A 22,129-nucleotide genomic window follows, 5' to 3' on the forward strand; every position below is an offset into this window, starting at 1 on the left:
CATTTCCATATGAATACTAGGATCAGCTTGTCAGTTTCTACCAAAAAAAAAGACACTTAGGATTTTGATAGGAATTGTATTCAATATGTAGATCAATTTCTGGAGTACTGCTATCTTTTTTTTCTTTTTGGCTGCACCACACAGCTTGCAGGATCTTAGTTCCCTGACCAGGGATTGAACCTGGGCCCACAGCAGTAAAAGCCCATGTCCTAACCACTGGACTGCCAGGGAATTCCCTGGAGTATTGCTATCTTAACAAACAATATTAAGTCTTCCAATCAGTAAACACAGGATTTTTTCCCATATATGTAGGTCTTCAATGATGTTTTGTAGTTTTCAGTGTACAAGTTGCCCACTTCTTTTGTTAAATTTATTCCTACGTAATTTTTTCTTTTTGATCCAGTTTTTATTATCATTTTTGGACTTTTTGCTAGTGTGTATAAATAGTATTGATTTTTTTGTATATTGATCTTGTCCAGTAGCCTCATTGAACTTGTTTCTTACTTCTAACAGTTTTGGGGGGGTTTTTTTGTTTGTTTGTTTTTTTACTGCTGCTTCCTTAGAATTTTCCATATAGAAGGTCATATCACTACAAATGGAGATAGTTTTACTTCTCCCTTTCCAGTTTGAATGCCTTTTACTTCTTTTTCCTGCCTCATTTCCCTGACTAGAACCTTCAGTACAGAATCAAAATAAAAGTGGCAAAAGCAGACATCCTTGTTTTATTCCTGATCTTAAGGGGGAAGAAAGCTTACAGTCTCTCATTATTGAGTATGATGTTAGCCTGTAAGTTTCTCTTATATGCCCTTTATAAGATTGAGTTCTGTTCCCTATATTTTGTTGAGTATTTTTATCATGAAAGGATGTTGGATTTTGTCAGGTGCTTTTTCTGTGTCTATTCAGGTTCTTATGTGGGTTTTTCCCCTTTATTCTATTAATATGATGTATTGCATTGCTTGATTTTCTTTGTTGAACCAACCTCGTATTCCTGGGATAGATACCAGTCAGTCAGATTATATAACATATGTAGCTGGGTTTGGTTTGCTGGTTTCTTTCTTTTCTTTTTTTTTTTTTAAATTTATTTACTTTTTAAAATTTTTAGCTGCTTTGGGTCTTTGTTGCTGCATGTGGGCTTTCTCTAGTTGCAGCGAGCAGGGGCTACTCTTCATTGCTGTGCGCAGGCTTCTCTTGTTGCGGAGCACGGGCTCTAAGTGCATGGGCTTCCGTAGTTGCAGCACGCGAGCTCAGTGGTTGTGGCTCACAGGCTCTAGGTGCTCAGCTCAGTAGTTGTGGTGCATGGGCTTAGTTGCTCCGTGGCATGTGGGATCTTCCTGGACCAGGGCTCGAACCCGTGTCCATTGCATTGGCAGGTGGATTCTTAAGTACTGTGCCACCAGGGAAATCCAAGTTCGCTGGTTTCTTGTTGAGGATTTTGTGTCTATATTCATAATGATTGTTGGTCTCTAGTATTCTTATCTTGTATGTCTTCATCTGGTTTTGATATCCGGGTAATACTGGCCTCATAGAATGAGTTGGGTAGTGTTCCCTCTTCTAGTTTTTGGAAGAGTTTGTGAAGGATTCGTGTTAAATCTTGAAATAATTGGTAGAATTCACCTGGGAAGCCATCTGGTTCTGGGTGTTTCTTTGTGGGAAGTTTTAAAAATTAATAATTCAGTCTCTCAACAGTTTTTGCCAGTGTTCTCATTGCTTTTATGGAAGATAGGATATTTGAAGTCCTTACTCCATCATTACTGATGACATCACCACTTCTAATAATTCTTAACCTCCAAATTTAGATAGGTGGATTTTGTAGAAATTTGGGAAAGAGAATAAAGACTGAGGAGTTTTCTAAGGTTTTTTTTTTAATCTGTTCTTTCTAATTATTTCTAAATACAAAAATTTTAACTTAACGTATTGCTTAAGAACATGAATATTGCTATAAATGATAGATGATTATTACTTTTTCTAAAAGTTGTCTATCCTTGATTATTTTGGAATTTTTTTTCTACATAGGTTCTCCAGTAAAGAACTTTGAAAAATTTGTAGGAATTGAATCTGTAACTTTCATTAATATACCAAGTGGTTAAGATGGAGAAGTTTCATTTAGGGAAGTATATCCCAGTTAGCTGTGATTTGGGGCATTCACTTCACATCTCTGGACCTCAATTTTATCATTCGTAGAATAGGGATAATAATATTTCATAGGGTTGTTAATGAAAATTAAATGTAATACTTCTTGATATTATGCCTGGCACATAGGAAATAATTTACAAATTATTTGCTGTAATTATTATTAGATTTTATTGCTGTGAATTATCTTATCAGTGATGATAGGGATTGCCATACCCCCTATGACTACTATAACATATGTGACAAATAGTTCACTCCATTTATCAATATATTTCTGGTCTTAGTGTAGTCTTCTCTGTGAGGCTCTGTCTGGTCCCCCAAATCTATTACTCATTACTACCAAGTACTCACATAACCGACTCTTTCTGTTTCAGTTCCCTATTTCTTTACCACTTTCTTTCAATTTTCTAGACAAAATACCTTGGAATCTCTTTTGATTAGTTTCTTAGAATTGTACAGTACCAGAACTATTTGCATTTATCACTTTCTTGCCATTTGCACTAATTTCAGTTACTGTTAATTTGATTTTCATGAAACAAAGCTAGACTCCTACCAAATAACATCATGTATTGTTCCCTAAAACATGCTTGATATTTTAATTTTCTTACTCTGTTAACTCCTGCTGGGAATAGCCCCTATTCCCAGAATGCTTCTTAACGCAGCTCAAATGTCACTTCCCCCAAGAAGTCTTTCTTGATTTCTCTGTATGTGCCCCAACTCTTCATACCATGTATAAATTATTTCTTCTTTCTCTGAATTTTGTTTTAAAACATTTCCTTCTGCCTCTTATTATGGCAAATGTAATTATACATTAGGAGGAATCCTTAGGAATCATCTAATTCAGCCCCCTAATTTTAGAAAGCTTGCACAAAACTCTTGCCCAGATGTTCAACTGGATACTTAATGGCAGAGACAAGAAGAGTAGAACTTGAGTCTTGGATTTCCAGCCTGGTTCTTTTTCTACATGCAACATTGTAATATAGACATTTCTTAAGCTATTTTGCAGTATTTCACCATGGATCTGTTGAAGTCTATGTGATTTCTCTGTAAGATGTAACCTGTGAATTACTGGAGGTCAAGGAATTGTTTCATTTCTCTCTGTATCTTTATAGAGGTTTCTTAGAGACTGTTTCCTGCTAGAATGAATGAATGAATAATACTTTGCTTTATAATTAATTAATATTCTTAATGTAAGATTCTAATGATATTCCCTTAGACACCTTTTAAAAGAAATTGGTGAATTGAGGCCTGTAGGGGGCAGCCCAACACAGCAGATTTTGATTGCCCTTGCTAAATAAGCTAGCTACTACTGTCTGGGATTGTTTTAGTCTTAAATTGCTTCCTATGTGGATTTTTGAAAAATGAAAGCAACTATTAATTATAAGCTTATTTGGCGGGTATATTTTTTTTAAATTGTCTTGTATAAGAATGGGAACTTTTTGATGCAGATGATTTGCTGTTTTGTTTTTAAGGCATTGGATATATATTAGAGCTTCTTAAAAATTTGCTTCGTTTATTAATTCCAAAATAACACAGATAATGTAATGGCAAATGTTGTCCTTAATTTATTGTTAAAGAAGTTAAAATATGCAAATTAATAGTATTATCCCAAAGTACTAAAGTTATTATTAAATGAAGTCAACATTTTCTTATTACTAATTTGTTACACTAAGCTAAGTCATTGTTTCATTTAATATTTTCAAGAATAAAAAACATTGCTGGTAATTAAAGTAAGCTATAGAGAAACACCAATAATAGCTAACATTTATTGAGTACTTTGTGTGCCAGGTACTATTTGAAATACTACTTTACATGTATTAGTTCATTTACTTCTCACTAGAGTCCTCTGGGACATATGCTGGTACTGTCCCTATTGTATGGATGAAGTAATTGGTTGGTTATTGAAAATTGCCTAGGGTCACTCAGGAAGTGGAAGAGCTGGGGTTTGAACCCAGGAAGTCTGGCTCCAGAGCTCTCACTCTTAATCACTATTCCTTTGATACATTGTTGAGTTCATTGCTTTTATTTTCTTACTCCTTTCTATCACAACTTTCCATTTGAGACTGTTTTCCAGTTTTTACACACATCAGGCTACTTATTACTCCACCCTTTCTGTTGCTTCCTGCCTTCAGTCCTTTTTTACTTCTTCTTCTTCTTCTAATAGAGAAAATGCAGGACAGAAAGTAAAAACATGACATCCTCCCTTTAGTGTGAAGAGATTGAAACAGATAGCTAAAGCTGTGCGGTTTTCTTTCTCTTTTATTTACAGAATGTTCTTTTTCCAGTTACCAATTAAGCGATTTTTAGTGATCACATTAAAGCATAAACTCTCAAATTTAGGAATAGAATGAACTTCACTCCCCTGCTTAAGCATGTAGTACTATGGGGTAATTTTAAGAACTGAAAGATTAAATACCTCATTTTAAAAAGATAGACAGGGCTTCCCTGGTGGCACAGTGGTTGAGAGTCTGCCTTCCGATGCGGGGGACACGGGTTCGTGCCCCGGTCCGGGAGGATCCCACATGCCGCGGAGCGGCTGGGCCCGTGAGCCATGGCTGCTGAGCCTGCGCGTCCGGAGCCTGTGCTCCTTAACGGGAGAGGCCACAGCAGTGAGAAGACCGCATACTGCCAAAAAAAAAAAAAAGATAGGCAAATTTTGATAAGATGGTCTTAATTATTTCACTAAAAATTATATTTTAGATCCCTCCATAAAAAATTATTAGTTTAATAACATGCTTATATTTTATTATGGTATTCTAATATATGTAAAAATTAACACTACTGTCAGTTATTCTTGTGTATTTTCTTTCTCATTCTCTCCTTTTGATAATTTCAACTCTCCTTAAACACTCTGAGAATATGAGTAGATATGGTAAAAATAAGTTGAACTCCAGTCAGTTTGAAATTTGAAAAAAGCTTAGGTTAACTGTGAGATGACATAAAAATTATAATTTGGCTAAAATGAAAATAGAGTTGTTTCATACCTAAGTATTCAATAGTATTTATATCACAAAATAAGATCTTGGTGTATAACTCTTTTAAGAAAATATTTTCAATTCAAGTTTACTCCTTGGTTTATTATTATTATTTATTTATTAAGGCACCTCATATTACAGGTAATATTTGAGTTTCTTGGAGGAATTGTCAACCGTATGCCATGGATAACCTACACCTTAGGATGGTCAGCTGCTGCTTTAATGGGTTGATTTACAGCCTTCCCATCTTTTTCTAACTGACATGGGTTTTAGTTTCCTGATTTACTGCTGGCCTAATGAGGTCTTGGCAGATGTTAAGCTCAGTCCCTGTCTAAAGAATGTTTTTTTCCTTCAGAAAGTTTTCTACTACCCATATCATTTGTGTGTGTCGTTATCACATTTTTCTTTCAGTCCCTTTCCATCTCAGAGAATGCCAGCATCCAGAAATGATGCCCTATAGGGTGATCATTTAATCTATTGACAATTTCATGGTGTAAGAAAATTTGCTTAATCACTTATCTATTCCAATAGTGAAAACTACCTTCTGATTTTTTTTTTCCTGTTCTTCTCATAAATGATTTTCATATAACAGGCCAGAACACACAACACCTGTCCGTTAAGAACAGAATTACTAGGCTTTGATTCTTAGTAGTGGTTCCTTCTTTTGGGTAAATATGAGAATTGCTTTTGGTCTAATTACTCATACTTTTAAAATAACTACTTACTAATAATTTCAAGTAGGTAATGTATGTGTGATTATTTAGGAATATTAGAAGGAAAAACCAATATAAAAATACACAGGGTAATATCTTATTCTTTATTTCTGGCCTGAACCTAGAAAATTTTGTTTGGCATTTTATATCCTGGTATATTACTCTTTGATGAAGTTTGTGTCTTAGTTGTTGGGTCATACCCATTTTGTTTTTTTTTTTTAAATTTTGTTTTTAATTTTCAAGGTTTTGAGGGGGTTTATATATTTTTGCTTCGTGATCCATGCAGGTCATTTATAATAATAAGACAAGTATTAAGGAGATCATGTAAATACAGAGATATATGTGTAGATATATTGATGCATGCATCAATTGTATTGCTATTACATATAGATGCAGATCTTGATATATACATATTTGAAATTTCTAAATTGTTGGCTAGGCAAGTTGCTCCTTTTGCAGATCGATTGTGATATATTAAAATGTTAATTCTCAGTTAAGAAATATAATCTAAACTATACTAAACAGTCAATTGCGTTATCTTTTGATGCCTTGGGAGCATTTTATAGAATATATCTTGTCTCAAACAGGATGAGTCTCTCAAAGGTCTGTTTCAAACAACCCTGTAAATGTAAAGGAATGTCAATGCTGGTTCAAAGAGCCACTGTTTGAGTGTGTTGCTTAGAGTGGGTAGTGGATAGGGAGGGCTCTCTAACAATGGAATGATGAGTCTTGATCACAATTAAGTTCAACAGGATTGGATCTACATTTGGCAGTCATATATGAGGAGACCATATGTCTACCTTGGGCGTGATCTTTTCATGAAAGTCACCTATCTGTTATGTTGTGACACAGTTATGTACATGACTTTAATTAAAATCGTATGAACTGTAAAATTCATACAACTTTTGAAATTGTATGAATTGTAAAATTCATACAGTTGTGAAATTGTATGAATTAGTAAGCTGAGGATTTCAAATGATTATTGAATTCACTGATGAGTGATTTGTGTATTAGATGTGTGGCTGAGTTAATGTGCACAAAACTTTGAGAAGTCAAACTAATATGTTACTTATTATTAAACTTCATTAACCATATTTTACACCATATTAAATCTGTCTTCAAAACATTCATGTAAATGGATATTACATTTCAAATGTAGAAAATTAACAAACTAAGAAATAACATGTCCTCAAAACTAAACACTCAAAATGTTAAGAATACATACTGCCTTGGATTTCTGTTTGTCTAGGTATTTCAAAGCATAGATAAGAGAAACGTTGGTTATTTCATGTATATGAGAAGAAAGAATTTCTCCTGTTAGTTTAAAATTTGAAAGAAATAATGTATTTCAGTAGGCACTTCTGTCCTTTAAGTCTTTCCTTCCTTTCTTTTCTTTTCCTCCTCCATTTCTTTTTCTTCATCTTTCTGTCCCACCTTTTTCTTTTACAGAACCCCTCCTTTTCTCTGCCTCACTAATCTGAGAAGTTTTTAGTATGTAACAAGCATTTCCTTTTTTTTTTTTTTTTTTGCGGTACGCGGGCCTCTCACTGTTGTGGCCTCTCCCGCTGCGGAGCACAGGCTCCGGACGCGCAGGCTCAGCGGCCATGGCTCACGCGCCCAGCTGCTCCGTGGCATGTGGGATCTTCCCGGACTGGGTTACGAACCAGTGTCCCCTGCATTGGCAGGCAGACTCCCAACCACTGTGCCACCAGGGAAGCCCAGCATTTCCTATTTTAATTAAAGTTTTGAAGTTTACTTTTAAAAGCAGAGCTTTACTAAAGGAAAAATACCTCTATTAGCTTACATTTAAAATCTTTTTCATCACGATGAGGGTAGTTATCTGTTACTTCTAAGAAGTAAGCCACAGCTAATTTCTGACTGCATACATGTTTAAAGTAACTTAGCCTTGGGACAGTTCTGACGTCTGCTTGTGTAATGCAGCATTCGTACTCTTCACTAGGTGTTCATTTTAGCTACAGATGCTTCATATTAAACAGGGTAGAGTAGCTTTCAAAAGGATCTACACATCAAAGTATAACTAGAACTCTGGTTTTTACGTTGCTTAAGGAATCCTTAATGGAGTAGAAATAACAAATTTGCTCTTCCCTCTAACACATTATTGTTTTAAAAACTTTTTTACTTCCATGCCTTCCTGAGTCATATCACATATAATTGAATAGATTTATTACTTCGGAATGTTTTAACAATGTCCACATTAAATAATATAGTAATTTATGTTCTGTGTAAAGAAGGCTTTCTTTAATTGTAATTAATTCTGGGGAATAATGATCTGCTTTTGGAACAACAAATAAAATTCCTTAAATAAAGAACTATATTTTAAGTTGAAATACACACTCTTTCACCCATTTTGTAGTTCAGCTGATAACTCTTCATAAGTGTCATGATAATAGCTTTTAGCCACAGTTTATTCTCTTCTGCCTCACCACAGTCTTCCATTTCTCTACTGGATAAACTGTCACTTAAGTTACACAAGAATTAATCTTCGCTCTCTATGGTCCTCTTAGACCCTTATTTAAAAAATCACCACTTCAGTGCACTAAATAGCAAAATGTTTATGCTATTTTAAAACTCCCATTGTGGAAAGAAACCTGCAATTCTGACTTGCTGAATTGGTGGTATTGGAAAATTATCTTGAACTAAAATTCTGATGGGATATATTAGCCTACTTTGGACTCTACAGACAGTCCTTTCTTCATATATTGTGTTCCAAAAATTTGGATCTGTAAAGGAGATAGGACTTGTATTATAAGTAAAAAAAATTCCTAGGATAGGCTACATAATTAGTAATGAAATTGAACTATGATATTGGTACTGTAAAGCCAAACCTGCACTTAGAATATCATTCCTTTACCATTCTAGATTCTAAGTCGAGAATCTGTGAGAGGAAGAGCCCCTCTTACTGCAGAGTCCCTCCTCTCCATTCGGGTCTCAGAAGCGTGGGTTGGAATCAGAGGTTCCAAGCTAGCAGGAAGGAAGTAGGTAGATGAGGAGTTCCCCTCCTGCCCTGACTGGTGGAGTGGGTTCTGGGAAATCTCAGAAATAATAGACGTAATGAATCTACAAGCTGGGCAACAGTTGATCAATAAGGACATTTTTTATGATCCAGACACCCTATTTGGTAAGATAGATTAATTCTGTTTTATATAACCCTTTATTATTAAATTCTGAACTCATTTTAGTAAGTCCCCCCCACCCCACCCCCGCCGCACACGCATGCTTTAAACTAGGTTTTATAATTTCAAAACTTTCGGGCTTCATTTTAAACATCAGAACATGATTTTAAATGAGTTAAACAAATTAAGGCAGAGTTATTTAAATTCCCACAGGCAACTTTAAAATTGGCACGATGCTATACAACTCTTTAAAGAAAAATTTATAATTTTTCTGAATTCATGAGGACAGGGATATTTCCCTGATCCTTATTGTTTGGAAACTCTTGACTTTAAAATTTTTTAATTTGTGGGGGTGGTATAATTATTGTTTTTTAAGAACTCATGAAACAAACATGGTTTGATGAATAGTTGTAAATCAAACTATGATGAATCTGAATTATCACCCCAGAAGGACTCCCCCCACTGCCCACCCATTTGAAGACTTTTTACATTGTTTTCTTTTTTTTTTTTTTTTTTTTTTTGCGGTACGTGGGCCTCTCACTGTTGTGGCCTCTCCCGTTGTGGAGCACAGGCCCCGGGCGCGCAGGCTCAGCGGCCATGGCTCACGCGCCCAGCTGCTCCGTGGCATGTGGGATCTTCCCGGACCGGGGCACGAACCCGTGTCCCCTGCATCGGCAGGCGGACTCTCAACCACTGCGCCACCAGGGAAGCCCCCATTGTTTTCTTTTTAATAATAGCTTTATTAAAGTAAAACTTTGATATCATAAAGTTCACCCTTTTTTTTCTTTTGGCTGTGCCGCATGGCATGCGGAATCTTAGTTCCCCGACCAGTGATCAAACCCAGGCCCCCTGCAGCGGAAGTGCAGTCTTAACCACTGGGCTGCCAGTGAAGTCCTAAAGTTCACCCTTTTAAAGTGTGCTATTCATTGATTTTTTTAAAGAATATTCACAAAATTGGTGCAACCATCACTGTTATGTAATTTCAGAACACTTTTATCACCCCCAAAAGACCCTACACCTGATTAGCAGTCACTCATTCTTCCTTCCTTCCTTTCTTTCAGCCCATGACAAATTCTCCCTCGCCTCCAGTTCATGGCAACCACTAATCTACTTTCTCTCTCTGTCTCTCAATGGATTTGCCTATTCTGAACGTTTTGTGTAAATGTAATCTTAAAGTATATGGCCTTTTGTGTCTGGCTTCTTTCACTTTCATTATATTTCCATGGTTCATCAATGTTGTAGCATGTTTCAGTACATTCCTTTTTATGGCCAAGTAATATTCCACTGTTTGGAGATATCACATGTTGTTTATCTGTTCACCAATTGATGGTTATTTGGATTGTTTCTGCATTTTGGCTGTTATGGATAAACGTTGCTGTAGACAATAATGTACTAGTTTTTGTGTGGACATATACTTTCAGCTCTCTTGGGTAGATACTTAAGAGTGGAATTGCTGGGTTATGCGATAATTCTATGTTTAATCTTTTGAGGAACTGCCAGACTGTTTTCCAAAGCATGTGCACCATTTTACGTTTCGCTAGCCAAGTACGAGGGTTCCAATTTATCTACATCCTTGTCAGCACTTGTTATTTTCTATCATTTTAATTATAGCCATCTTAGTGGGTATGAAGGGGTATATCATTTTGGTGTCAGTTTTCACTTCCCTAATTACTAATGATGTTAAACATCTTTTCATACGTTTAGTGGTCATTTGTATGTTATCTTAGGAGAAATATCTTCAAAACCTTTGTTCTTTTTTAGTTGGGTTGTCTTTTTATTACTGAATTATAAGAGCTCTTTATATCTTCTAGACACTAATTCCTTATCAGATATATGATTTGCATATATTTTCTCCCATACTGTAGATTTTATTTTCATTTTCTTAATAGTGTCCTTTGAAATACAGAGATTTTTAATTTTGATTAAATTCAGCTTATTTTTTCTTTGGTTGCTTGTGCTTTCAGCTTGTCTTGCCAAATCCGAGGCCATAAAGATTTCCTTCTATGTTTTCTTTCAAGAGTATTATAGTTTTACTACATTGTTTTTCTTCATATGTTTTTTAGAGTAGTCAAGGGCTATGTTTTTTTAATTTCTTAATCAGCAGATTACTTTCAACAGTGAGATCTGTAAAATATTTATCACTAGTTTTTATTTGCTACTTGTAAAAAATTCACAAGGATTTATGAAATCTGCTTTTGATGATACTTCAGTAGGATAATTTTTTAAAGTTATTTGTATCAGAAACAAAAATATCAACATTCCCATAGTATAAACTTTATTTAGCATTCACTGTAAAACCTACAGACCTTGCTCAGAGGACTGAGGATCTTGTAGAGCTTCATAGCTCCTGGCCCAAGTTTAGAAACACTTTTCTAGTGGATAAGACACTTGACTGGACATCAAGAGAACAGAATTTTAATTCTGAGGTCAACACAACCTCTTTTACCCAGATGTTTCTTCTTGCTACCTGGATTTCTATATTTGTACAAATTAAAAGTGCTGCATAGTTATTTTATGTAATTATACCATAAAGATAGAAATAATACGTATATAAAAGTATCCTTTGATTCTTTAGTCAAAAACAGTTTATTAATTACATTACTCTTGTAGTAGCCTACCTTTTAGTATGGCTTTTAGGTAAAATTAGAAAAGATATTTTAAAGCTCTTATAGATAATGAAATTTAAACTATGATTCCCCAGGTATGGTTTTGAAATCTTTCCAGAGAAACCTTAGAAGAATTAAGATAATTATTACTAAACACATCAATCCTAGCACTTTTATAGGAAGCTTTTCAGTTGGCCACTCTACTAATAATTTCAAATAAAACATTTTAAAGCCATATAACTTGTTTTATAAATTAGCTCATAAACAGCATCAAATTGATCTCAATCTTGAGTAAGAGGGATATGGTACTTCCCTGTAACACATTTTATTCAGTGAAAGGATATGAGGAAGACACAAACTGTTGCCTGTATTTGAAGAAAATTTGCCTTAATTATTTATGCAGCAAAATATATTTTGTATTGTCTAGGCAGAAATATAATAAATATAACAATTTAAATAAGACAAAACATAAGCTTCAAACCAGATGTGTGGATATAATTCTGATGGGTGCTTTCATTTAAACATAGTCTCAATTAAGACACTGCTGCTTTGAGGATTAAGTGTCCCTGACTATAATAATGACAGCTTTTCAAATGTTAATTATTATTTTTCAGAGTTGTCGGGAATATTCAAAATGGACTTCAGACTCTGGTAGCATAACTACAGAAAGTGCTTATTTTCAAGTCTCCTATTTCCCTACATAAAGGATAAAAGTAGTCTGATTAAGTGGCACAGACTCCCCCCTCCCGCTGTCCTCCCTGTCCCCCTACTTCCCACCACCAAAAGGACTGTTTACTGTAAAGGTCTAAAAGCATTCATTTGAAAATGGCCTGTTCTTTTTTACTTAATGAGGTATTGTAATTGTGTATATTCTTAAGCTAATTTTAACATGAGGCTTCTTTTGAAAAGCATGTGATGCAAAATTTGACATGCATGAATATATCTAAGGCCAGATATGCATGTGACAGTTTGAAGCACATATCATGTGTCATTGTTGGTAAAGTCTGTAAGCATATCCTCTATAAACCCCTATTTTCTTTTTCTTTGTGCCACATATTCTAATGAACAAGACTTCAAAGGGAACAACTCATGGTTGGATACTAATTATTTTTTATTCTCTCTGTTTTTGGTTCTGTAAAGACTAGATAGTGTTACCTTTCTTTGGTCCACATTTAACCGTGGTTTTAAACGGAGAAATGAAAGGAATTAATCATTGTTAAAACACCTGTTGCACTAGGTGTTTTGTGTATCTCATCTTATTTAATTGTTACAACAGTCATTCAAAAATATATATTATTTCCATTTTTCAGATTTAGAAACAGACTCCCAAAGACTGATGTAATTTGCCTTACGTACCCAGTCAGTTGTGTTGTGAGTTGGGATTCCAACCAAGCCCTTGCTAATTCAATGCATTTGACATTCCACGCTTTATGTGCTAAATTTGTAGGCCGCTTTGCTCCCCTTATCCACTAATTTCTCACAGGTACTGTTATATTCCATCTGCCTCTGAATATTTTAGTGGGGAGGGGCATATGAAAGGGAAGGATTGGTGCTGTACTCTGCCTGAAATAGTCTTGTCTCTTTCTCTGTTTTAAAAAAAAATTCTCCATTTCAAGTTGGAAACTGGAAGACCTATATTCTCTCCTTTGTTTTCATCTTCTTTAGAAACTCCCTACAATTTTATTTAATACCTTACATTCTACCACACTTAGCATATTTTACTTTGAACCTACTGGTATATCTTGCACACTTACAAAATGAAATTATGTAACCAGTTTTTTGTTTGACGTTTGTTTGTTTTTTACTTTTGTTTTTGCTCTAGCTGCCAAAAAGTCCAGAGTTAAAAAGTTTATGCTTGGGCTTTAAAATTTTCTCATAGCACTTTGTACATATTTCTGTTATCACTTAACACTGTTACAGTTATTTGTTTATGTGTGCATTGTTCATCTTTGTATTTACTAGCACAAGTGATACCTTCATAAGTGCTCAACAAATGTTTAATGAATGAAGATTTCTAATGTATTTACCCCTGCCCTCTGGTTGTTAGAGATCCTGGACATGGGTACTACTACTGGGATAATTCTTTTTGTTTGTTTGTTTTGTTGTGTTGTGTTGTGGCTGGACTCTTGACTGTCTGGGTCTGGGCTGTTTGGGGGCAGGTGGGGAGACAGCCATGAGGACTGTGCCTAGTTGCCAAGACCACAGGGCTTCACTGGACTAGGCAAGAATTTACCTAAAACACATGAAATCAGCCTAACTCTCTAAAAATAGGAAGTAGGAAGTGCATCTAAGAAGCCAGAGATGAGAGCTGCCAATGGGGTGAAGTGGAATCATAGTCAGGAAAAGAAGAGGTGATCAGAAACTGGGAGATTTGGGAACAGGCTAGGAAGCAGAATTTGAAAGGATGTGGAAGGAATGTTTCTGGATGGAGGCTGTGAGCACTCTTAGGGGGTGGGACTAATTTTTGAGTTACTGGATTAAAGGAGAGCTACTCAGGGCTGGTCAGAGAACTTTGTGAGGGGAGTAACCCTGCTCATTTTCTGCTGAACACCTTTAACAACTGCCTGATACAGAAAAGAGGTGAATTAAAGTAAGAATAAACAAATGAATTAAGGAAACAAATCTATTTTCAGATCACACAATCTATCCACATCCCTTATATCCACTCTCTCCATTTTCTTTGCCACCACACAAGTTCTTATCCTCATTATTTCTCAAGCTAACCAAAGAGACTCCCCAATTCTCCAATCTCTTCCAATTTTAATTTATGTTATAGATTGTAGCAGGATTAGTCCTTTTTTTCCCTCATTCAATTTCTGTAAACTAAAAACAAAAACAGTTCACCCAATTCTCCCACCCCCATACTCCCCGCCTCTGGCAACCACTGATCTGTTCTCTGGATCAGTGAGCTTGGTTTGTTGGGTTTTTTTGTTTTTTGTTTTTGCGGTACGCGGGCCTCTCACAGTTGTGGCCTCTCCCGTTGCGGAGCACAGGCTCTGGATGCGCAGGCTCACTGGCCATGGCTCACGGGCCTAGCCTCTCTGCGGCATGTGGGATCTTCCCGGACCGGGGCACGAACCTGTGTCTCCTGCATCGGCAGGCGGACTCTCAACCACTGCGCCACCTGGGAAGCCCCTGGTTTGTTGTTTTTATTTTTTGGATTCTGCATATAAGAGATGGGATCATTCTATCCAAGACAAAGATGTGTTAATAGTTTTTATTGTTATTATATGCATGCTTTTGCTACAAGCAATCTCAAATCCTTTTTTTAAAAAAACATTGACAGGAAATAAATGTAATATTCTTTGTTTCAGTTTATTTATCTTTATATCCTTGTAATGCTTGTCACATTACAAGGATTAATGGAATATCAGTGGCCACATGATTCTCAAAAGTAAAGTATATATTGTGGGTTTTTTCTACGGATATAAGGAAAGTTTTATTGGTGTTCATCATGTCACCATTTTGGCAATAATGAAGGCTTCATTACTTATTATGTAAAGCTTTTAAAATATAGTAAATTTAGTTATTTTAAAATTGTGTCAAGTGAAAATGCACTGATTTTGATGGCCCTAGTTAGTGGAGTTTTTAATATTGGAAGTAACTTTACAGTTATATGTGTTTTATTGGACTTATAAAATCTAGTGTTTCCAATGCCTTTCAGTTCAATTTATGCTAGTTACAAATATAGTAGATTTGCATAAAAATCAGAGCAATTTTTTTCACTTCTTGATATTTTTATAATTTATTCCTTTTCCATATTTAATTCTTCTAAAACACATAGTACTATCTATATAGTCAATGAAATAAATCTAATTAACATTCTCTATTAATAAGTAGGCATTGCTAATTCGTTATAGTTCAGTATAGCTGATTTTTTTTAAAAAAATCTAAAAACCTAACAAGTGAACTCCTTTTTTTTTTCGATACGCGGGCCTCTCACTGCTGTGGCCTCTCCCGTTGCGGAGCACAGGCTCCGGACGTGCAGGCTCAGCAGCCATGGCTAACGGGCCCAGCTGCTCCGCAGCATGTGGGATCCTCCCGGACCAGGGCACGAACCTGCGTCCCCTGCATCGGCAGGCAGACTTTCAACCACTGCACCACCAGGGAAGCCCAGAACTCCTTTGATATACTTAAGCAAGTCTTGTAAATCAAATTTTATTTACAAATATAGTAAACCAATTATCCTGACTCTTTCATAGGACTTAAAAGCAAAACATACAAAGTAGCTGATGATATCAAAACTTGTTGCTGTACCTGGAGAACTACAACATATATAAAGTATCAATATAATATTTATTTCTTCAGCCCAACCAAGGGCTTAGAATACCAGTCTAAGGCTCACTGGACCAAATATTATGGATTCAATTTACAGCGAGTCAGATCAGAGATCCTGAACCTGAGTACTACTACTGGGATGATTCTATCCAAGCAGTTCTAACAAACGGAGTCCCTTGTCATCATGAGGTACTGCTTGATGTATCAGTAGGAGACCCACCTACCCCCAGCCTTTTAATTAAGGGCGTTTATAAGTTTCACAAACAATTGAAGCATCATGCATCTACTGGGCATCTTTTAGGTTGTATCCTTTCTGAATTTTTATTTTTCTCTTTCATAACTTTTAATCTCTTTGTTTCAGTGAATAGAATCTCCTTTTCCTATTGGATATGATTCTTTCCTCTTTAAGGTCACTAACTCCATGGTCCGTGAACCAAATGTGTCCAGCTGTAATTTGTCATTTTCAACAAACTAACATTTCTAACTCATTACATTGATACAATATATATTACCAAAACGACAAAATCAGCCCTAATGCTATGTAGTAACAGTGTGATGACAAGATTAGTATATCTTCTTATCATCCATATTTCATATTACAACTCAATATAAAATACATGTTAGTGTTTAATAAATTTCCTTTGACTGTCAAGTCATGCTTAATAAGAACAGTAACAGCACTTATTGAGCAATTACTGTTCACTAGGCCTTCTTCTAAATGCTTTTCATAAATTAACATGTATAATCTTCACATGAAGTTGTAACAGATGATACAGAAACATCTCCATACTCTTCACCCAGTTACCCCGACTGGTGACGTCTTCTATAACTACAGTAAAATATCATAGCCAGGAAAAGTGACGTTGATACAATCCACAAACTTTATTCATATTTCATTAGTTTTGTTCCAACACAAAGGCTACCCTTTTATAGCTCAGCCTCCAACCTCACTTTCTCCTTTCCCTGACCTCTGACAACTACTAATTTGTTCCCCATTTCTAAAATTTTATCATTTTACTAATGTTATGTAAGTATAATCATATAGTACATAAGCTTGAGATTGGATTTTTTTCACGTAGTGTAATTCCTTTGCATTCCATACAATTTGTTGCATGTATTAATAGGTTTTTACATTATTATTACTGAGTAGTATTCTGTGGTATAGATATACCACAGTTTAACCATTCACCTGTTGAAAGACATTGGGATTGTTTTTACTATGAACAATTGTGACAATTTTTTTGAGAACATATGTTTGCGCTTCTCTGGAAGTACTCAAGAGTACAATTGCTGGGTCATATGGTAAATGTATGTTTAGTTTTGTAAGAAACTACCTTACCCTTTTCCATAAGAGCTGAACCACTTTACATTTGTACTAGCAATAGTACGAGAGATCTCGTTTCTCCACATGCTCACCAGCATTTGGTATTATTACCATTTTTTATTTTAGACATGCTGGTAGGTGTGTAGGGATGTTGTATTGTGGTTTTAATTTGCATTTCCTTAGTGGCTAATGACATGTCAGACATCTTTTTATTAATTAATTTTATTTATTTATTTTTGGCTGAGTTGGGTCTTCGTTGCTGCGCGTGGGCGTTCTCTAGTTGCGGCGAGCGGGGGCTACTCTTCGTTGTGGGGCGCAGGCTTCTCATTGTGGTGGCTTCTCTTGTGGCGGAGCACAGGCTCTAGGCATGCAGGCTTCAGTAGTTGTGGCATGCGGGCTCAGTAGTTGTGGCTCACAGGCTCTAGAGCGCAGACTTAGTAGTTGTGGCGCACGGGCTTAGTTGCTCTGCGGCATGTGGGATCTTCCTGGACCAGGGCTCGAACCTACATCCCCTGCATTGGCAGGCGTATTCTTAACCACTGCGCCACCAGGGAAGCCCTCAAACATCTTTTCACGTGCTTATTTGCCATATGTATATCCTGTTTGGTGAAATGTCTGTTGGTGTCTTTTGCTTATTTTCTAATTGAATTCTTTGTGTTTTTTACTGTTGGATTCTTAGAGTTCTTTATATATTCTGGATACAAGACCTTTGTTGGATATGTAGTCTTGCAGATATTTTCTTTCAGTCTTGTCTTTTCATCTTCTTCACAGAATCTTTTCTAGAGTAAAAGTTTATTTTGATAAGGGTCCAGTTTATCAATATTTCCTTTTATGGATCTTGCTTTTTGGTGTTAAGTTCTAGACTAGCTCTGAATCAAGTCCTAAAGTGACTTTGCTTTTTTTACCCTGCCGTATAAAAACATTACAACATAAGCTGAATTTCATGATTCTGGACTTTTTAGCATCTAGATAAGTGAACTTAGAGAAAGTAGATTAAAACTAAAAAGAAATAAAATTTGAGTCTGCTAAATTGGGACAGTATTAAGTTAAAATATTCATTACAGTGCTCTAAAACTGTTGATTGTGGTGGTGGTAATGTTGCGGTGGTAGTGTGTGTTTTAGTGTGTATTTAGGTGGTTGTGTGTACCATGATTGTACTGTGTATATATTTTATCTCAGAAACTCTGCAGTGTAGATATTACCTCCATTTATACTCATGCATATGTGTGCAAACTTGATTCAGTAAAAGCTTACAAATTTAACTTAAAATTTTTACAAATTTAGTTCCTCTGCTTCTGTTCAGTATATCTCCAAGGTAAATCAACAGCATAACTTTTCATACAAGAAAAAGTTATTGGTACAGTGATGAGGGTGCCTAAGTAAAGAAGGGATGGGGCACAGCCAGCCAGTAGCATCCTAATTTTATATACATTTGATGTGTTTAAGAAATGACTAACAGGGGCTTCCCTGGTGGCGCAGTGGTTGAGAGTCCGCCTGCCGATGCAGGGGACACGGGTTTGTGCCCCGGTCTGGGAGGATCCCACATGCCGCGGAGCGGCTGGGCCCGTGAGCCATGGCCGCTGAGCCTGCGCGTCCGGAGCCTGTGCTCGGCGGTGGGAGAGGCCACAACAGTGAGAGGCCCGCGTGACGCAAAAAAAAAAAAAGAAATGACTAACATTTAATTTAAAAACTAGCAAGGGCAGTTTCAAATATGACTTTACCAAGTCATATTATTTCTCATGAGAAAGTAATTCTGTTTCTTGAAAGTCCCTGAAATAGTTTGCATATTTACAAATATATGGCTAGATTAAGTGTTGTGGTGTAGTTTTATTACAGTGGCTTTCTTATCTATCAGGCTAAGGTTCAGATTACCATGGATATTGTTAGCATTATCTGGTTTTATGTATACTAAATCAAAGTTTAAAGAATTCATGTTCGTGGAGTTTTTGTATTTTTAAAATTCTTGCTATATTCAAAAGGAAAATAGCTTTTAAATACTTCCTAGTATAATTTAGTCTTCTCTGCTTAACTCCAACTTAGGTTTAATGAGATCTGTTAAGAAATTTACATGAATTTACCCTTCATTCCCATTGCCCTTTAGAACCTCTGTACAGTAGTTGAATTCCTGATCTGTCTGTGGAGGGCTTTTGTTTTAAGGATAAATAACTCTCAAAATTGAGTAGTTTTCATAATCTTTGGTGTAACTTAGACACTTAATGGCTCTTTTCTAACATACTAACTTTTTAAGAATGAGAATATGTTTTTTTAATATGATTTTTAAAAATTTATTTATTATTTATTTTTGGCTGTGTTCGGTCTTCGCTGCTACACGCAGGCTTTCTCTCGTGGCGAGCGGGGGCTACTCTTCTTTGTGGTGTGTGGGCTTCTCATTGCAGTGGCTTCTCTTGTTGCGGATCACAGGCTCTAGGTGCGCGGGCTTCAGTAGTTGTGGCTCACAGGCTTAGTTGCTCCGCGGCATGTGGGATCTTCCTGGACCAGGGCTCAAACCCGTGTCCCATGCATTGTCAGGCGGGCTCTTAACCACTGCGCAACCAGGGAAGCCCGAGAATGCAGGTTTTTAAAGGCACTCGAATAAATGTTAAACAGAAAGTGTTTATTAGATTTTTTATTGGGGTATCTTAATAAAGGTTTTTATTATTTGAAAAACAGCAGTTTACTTTGATGAGAGTTTTCTTGGTTACCATTCTACGGAATTTACTTAGAATATGTGGGCTTTCCCCCTCCCCCCAGGCAAATTGCATTATAAAGGTTGTTGAAGTTATACCTTTATTATAACTGCTCCACTTTGGGAGAGAGTTGAAAAAAGAGAAGTACAGGGAAATTACAGGCCATTTTTTCTAGGAATGGGAATAGGGGAGAATTTCTGTTTTTTAATATGTGGCTAAGACTACTCAGCCTTTCCTGTTTAGCATATTTTTTCATATTATTATAATATATATTATATTATTAGAGCTAAGCCACCTCATAGTTCTGTCACTAAGTAGGGGGCGAATGAATCTTGAAAAGATTTATTTGGCTTTGCTGAAAACCTTAGTATTTTCAGATCAGAGCATGGATGATACATTTTGACTTTTTTTTAATTGGGGGTACAGTCCTGCCCCTCCTTTTCTACTGACCGGGGCCTAGTTGTCATCACATAGGCTTGCATTACTCAGACAGCCTCTCACCGATCATCCTGATGTTACCTCTTCACCAAGTCATTGTACACAGAGCTGCTTTCCATTAGTCTTCAGAAAAAGCCTCTTTCATCACGTCACTTCCTTTGCTAAAAAGTCTTAAAAGCCTCTTCATTGCCTGGAAGATAGAAAGCCCTAAGTGGGTGGTGGCTATTTTAAATTATTATTGCAGTCCCCTATTCATTTCTTTTTTCTCTGAATTCTTCTAACCTTTATTATCTTCACATAGTTAATCCTTGATTGTGCATGATATCATTCTCAGTTTCACCTGTGGGAAAACTATGAGCTTCCAAAATTGAAGGATATCAATCACACTTTAAAAAAAAATTTTTATTGGTGTATAATTGATTTACAGTGTTGTGTTAGTTTCAGGTGTACAGCAAAGTGAATCTGTTACACAAATACATATATCCACTCTTTTTTAGATTCTTTTCCCATATAGGCCATTACAGAGTATTGAGTAGAGTTCCCTGTTCAATCATACTTTTAAAAAATGAAGAGTTCAGTTAGTGAAGTGAATTGCATTATATTCAGTGCATACTTATTAAAATTTTAGTTTTTTTCATACTTTCCATATATGCTCAACTGTATTATTGTAACACCGTTTTTAACATTTATTATGTATTCACTGAACACACAGTGTAAAGCCAGGAGAGGTACTCACATGCTTGCACCACGTCTAGCTTTTCTTACATCGTAGTTTATGTCTGCACTTAAAATCAGATGATTTTTTTACCAAATCCGGTAAAAGTTATCTTGAAGAAGTTGAGGTATATACCTCTGTGATTTAAAAACAAACAAACAAACAGAGACTTCCCTGGTGGTCCAGGGGGTAAAACTCTGCGCTCCCAATGCAGAGGGCCCGGGTTCTATACCTAGTTGGGAAACTAGATCCCACATGCATGCCACAACTAATGATACCACATGCTGCAACTAAACATGCCGCAACTACGACCCGGTGCAGCCTAAATAAATAAATTAATTAAAAAACGAACAAACAAACCAAAAACTTGTCTTTAGTGGCTAGGTATTTGAAATCATTTTCTTATAAAATATTAAGATATTACTCTGTTCCTGTAGGTTTTTATGATTTTTCATTCCAGGAAGCTTAAAACAAAAACGTACCATCTTAAAATGAAATACCAGTTAAGAGTTGTGGTGGGTATTATTCTCCTTATCATTTACTTATTCTGTTCTTGGCAGTTCTCCTATTCCCAGAATAAACTTAAGAGGTATGGAATGTCCCAGATTTCCAAAGAAACTGGGTGCAAGATCATAGAACTCAAAAACGACAGTGCTATTTATTCATAGATTGGCTGATTCCAGAGCCTCCGCAGTCTGTCATGGGGAGGCTGCATCATTGTTGTCGTGCTTCTAGAGAGGGAGTTTGAGAAAATTAAACCTCATTTTTCGAATGGGTAAGACGTTGAAATTCTTAGCAATAAATTATGACATAGTGCTAATAACAGTTGTCAGAGGAAATACATCTACTATTTTGAAATTTGTTGAACCTATAGAAAAGATAAAATAATAAAACAACTAAGACCATATAATACCCTTCACCTGGATTCACCAGTAATTAACATTTTTTCACATTTGCTGTCTCTTTCTACACACATACTCTTTCTCGCTCCCCTCCCCAAACCATTGGACTGTAGGTTTCAGACATCATGGTACCTTACTCCTAAATACTGGATCATGAATTTCTTAACAATAAGGATATTGTCCTTATAAACATTATCACACCTAAGAAATTTGACATTAAAATAATA

General features: G+C 36.0%; 1 protein-coding gene across 5 annotated transcripts in view; it reads left to right on the forward strand.

Annotated features, from left to right (window-relative positions):
- ATG5 (autophagy related 5) overlaps positions 1–22,129 on the forward strand; it is a 119,732-nt gene that overhangs the window by 79,179 nt on the left and 18,424 nt on the right. The gene's annotated exons all lie outside the window — the stretch shown is intronic.

The sequence above is a fragment of the Delphinus delphis genome, chromosome 14 (assembly GCF_949987515.2).
Source record: "Delphinus delphis chromosome 14, mDelDel1.2, whole genome shotgun sequence".
Classification (NCBI taxonomy): domain Eukaryota; kingdom Metazoa; phylum Chordata; class Mammalia; order Artiodactyla; family Delphinidae; genus Delphinus; species Delphinus delphis.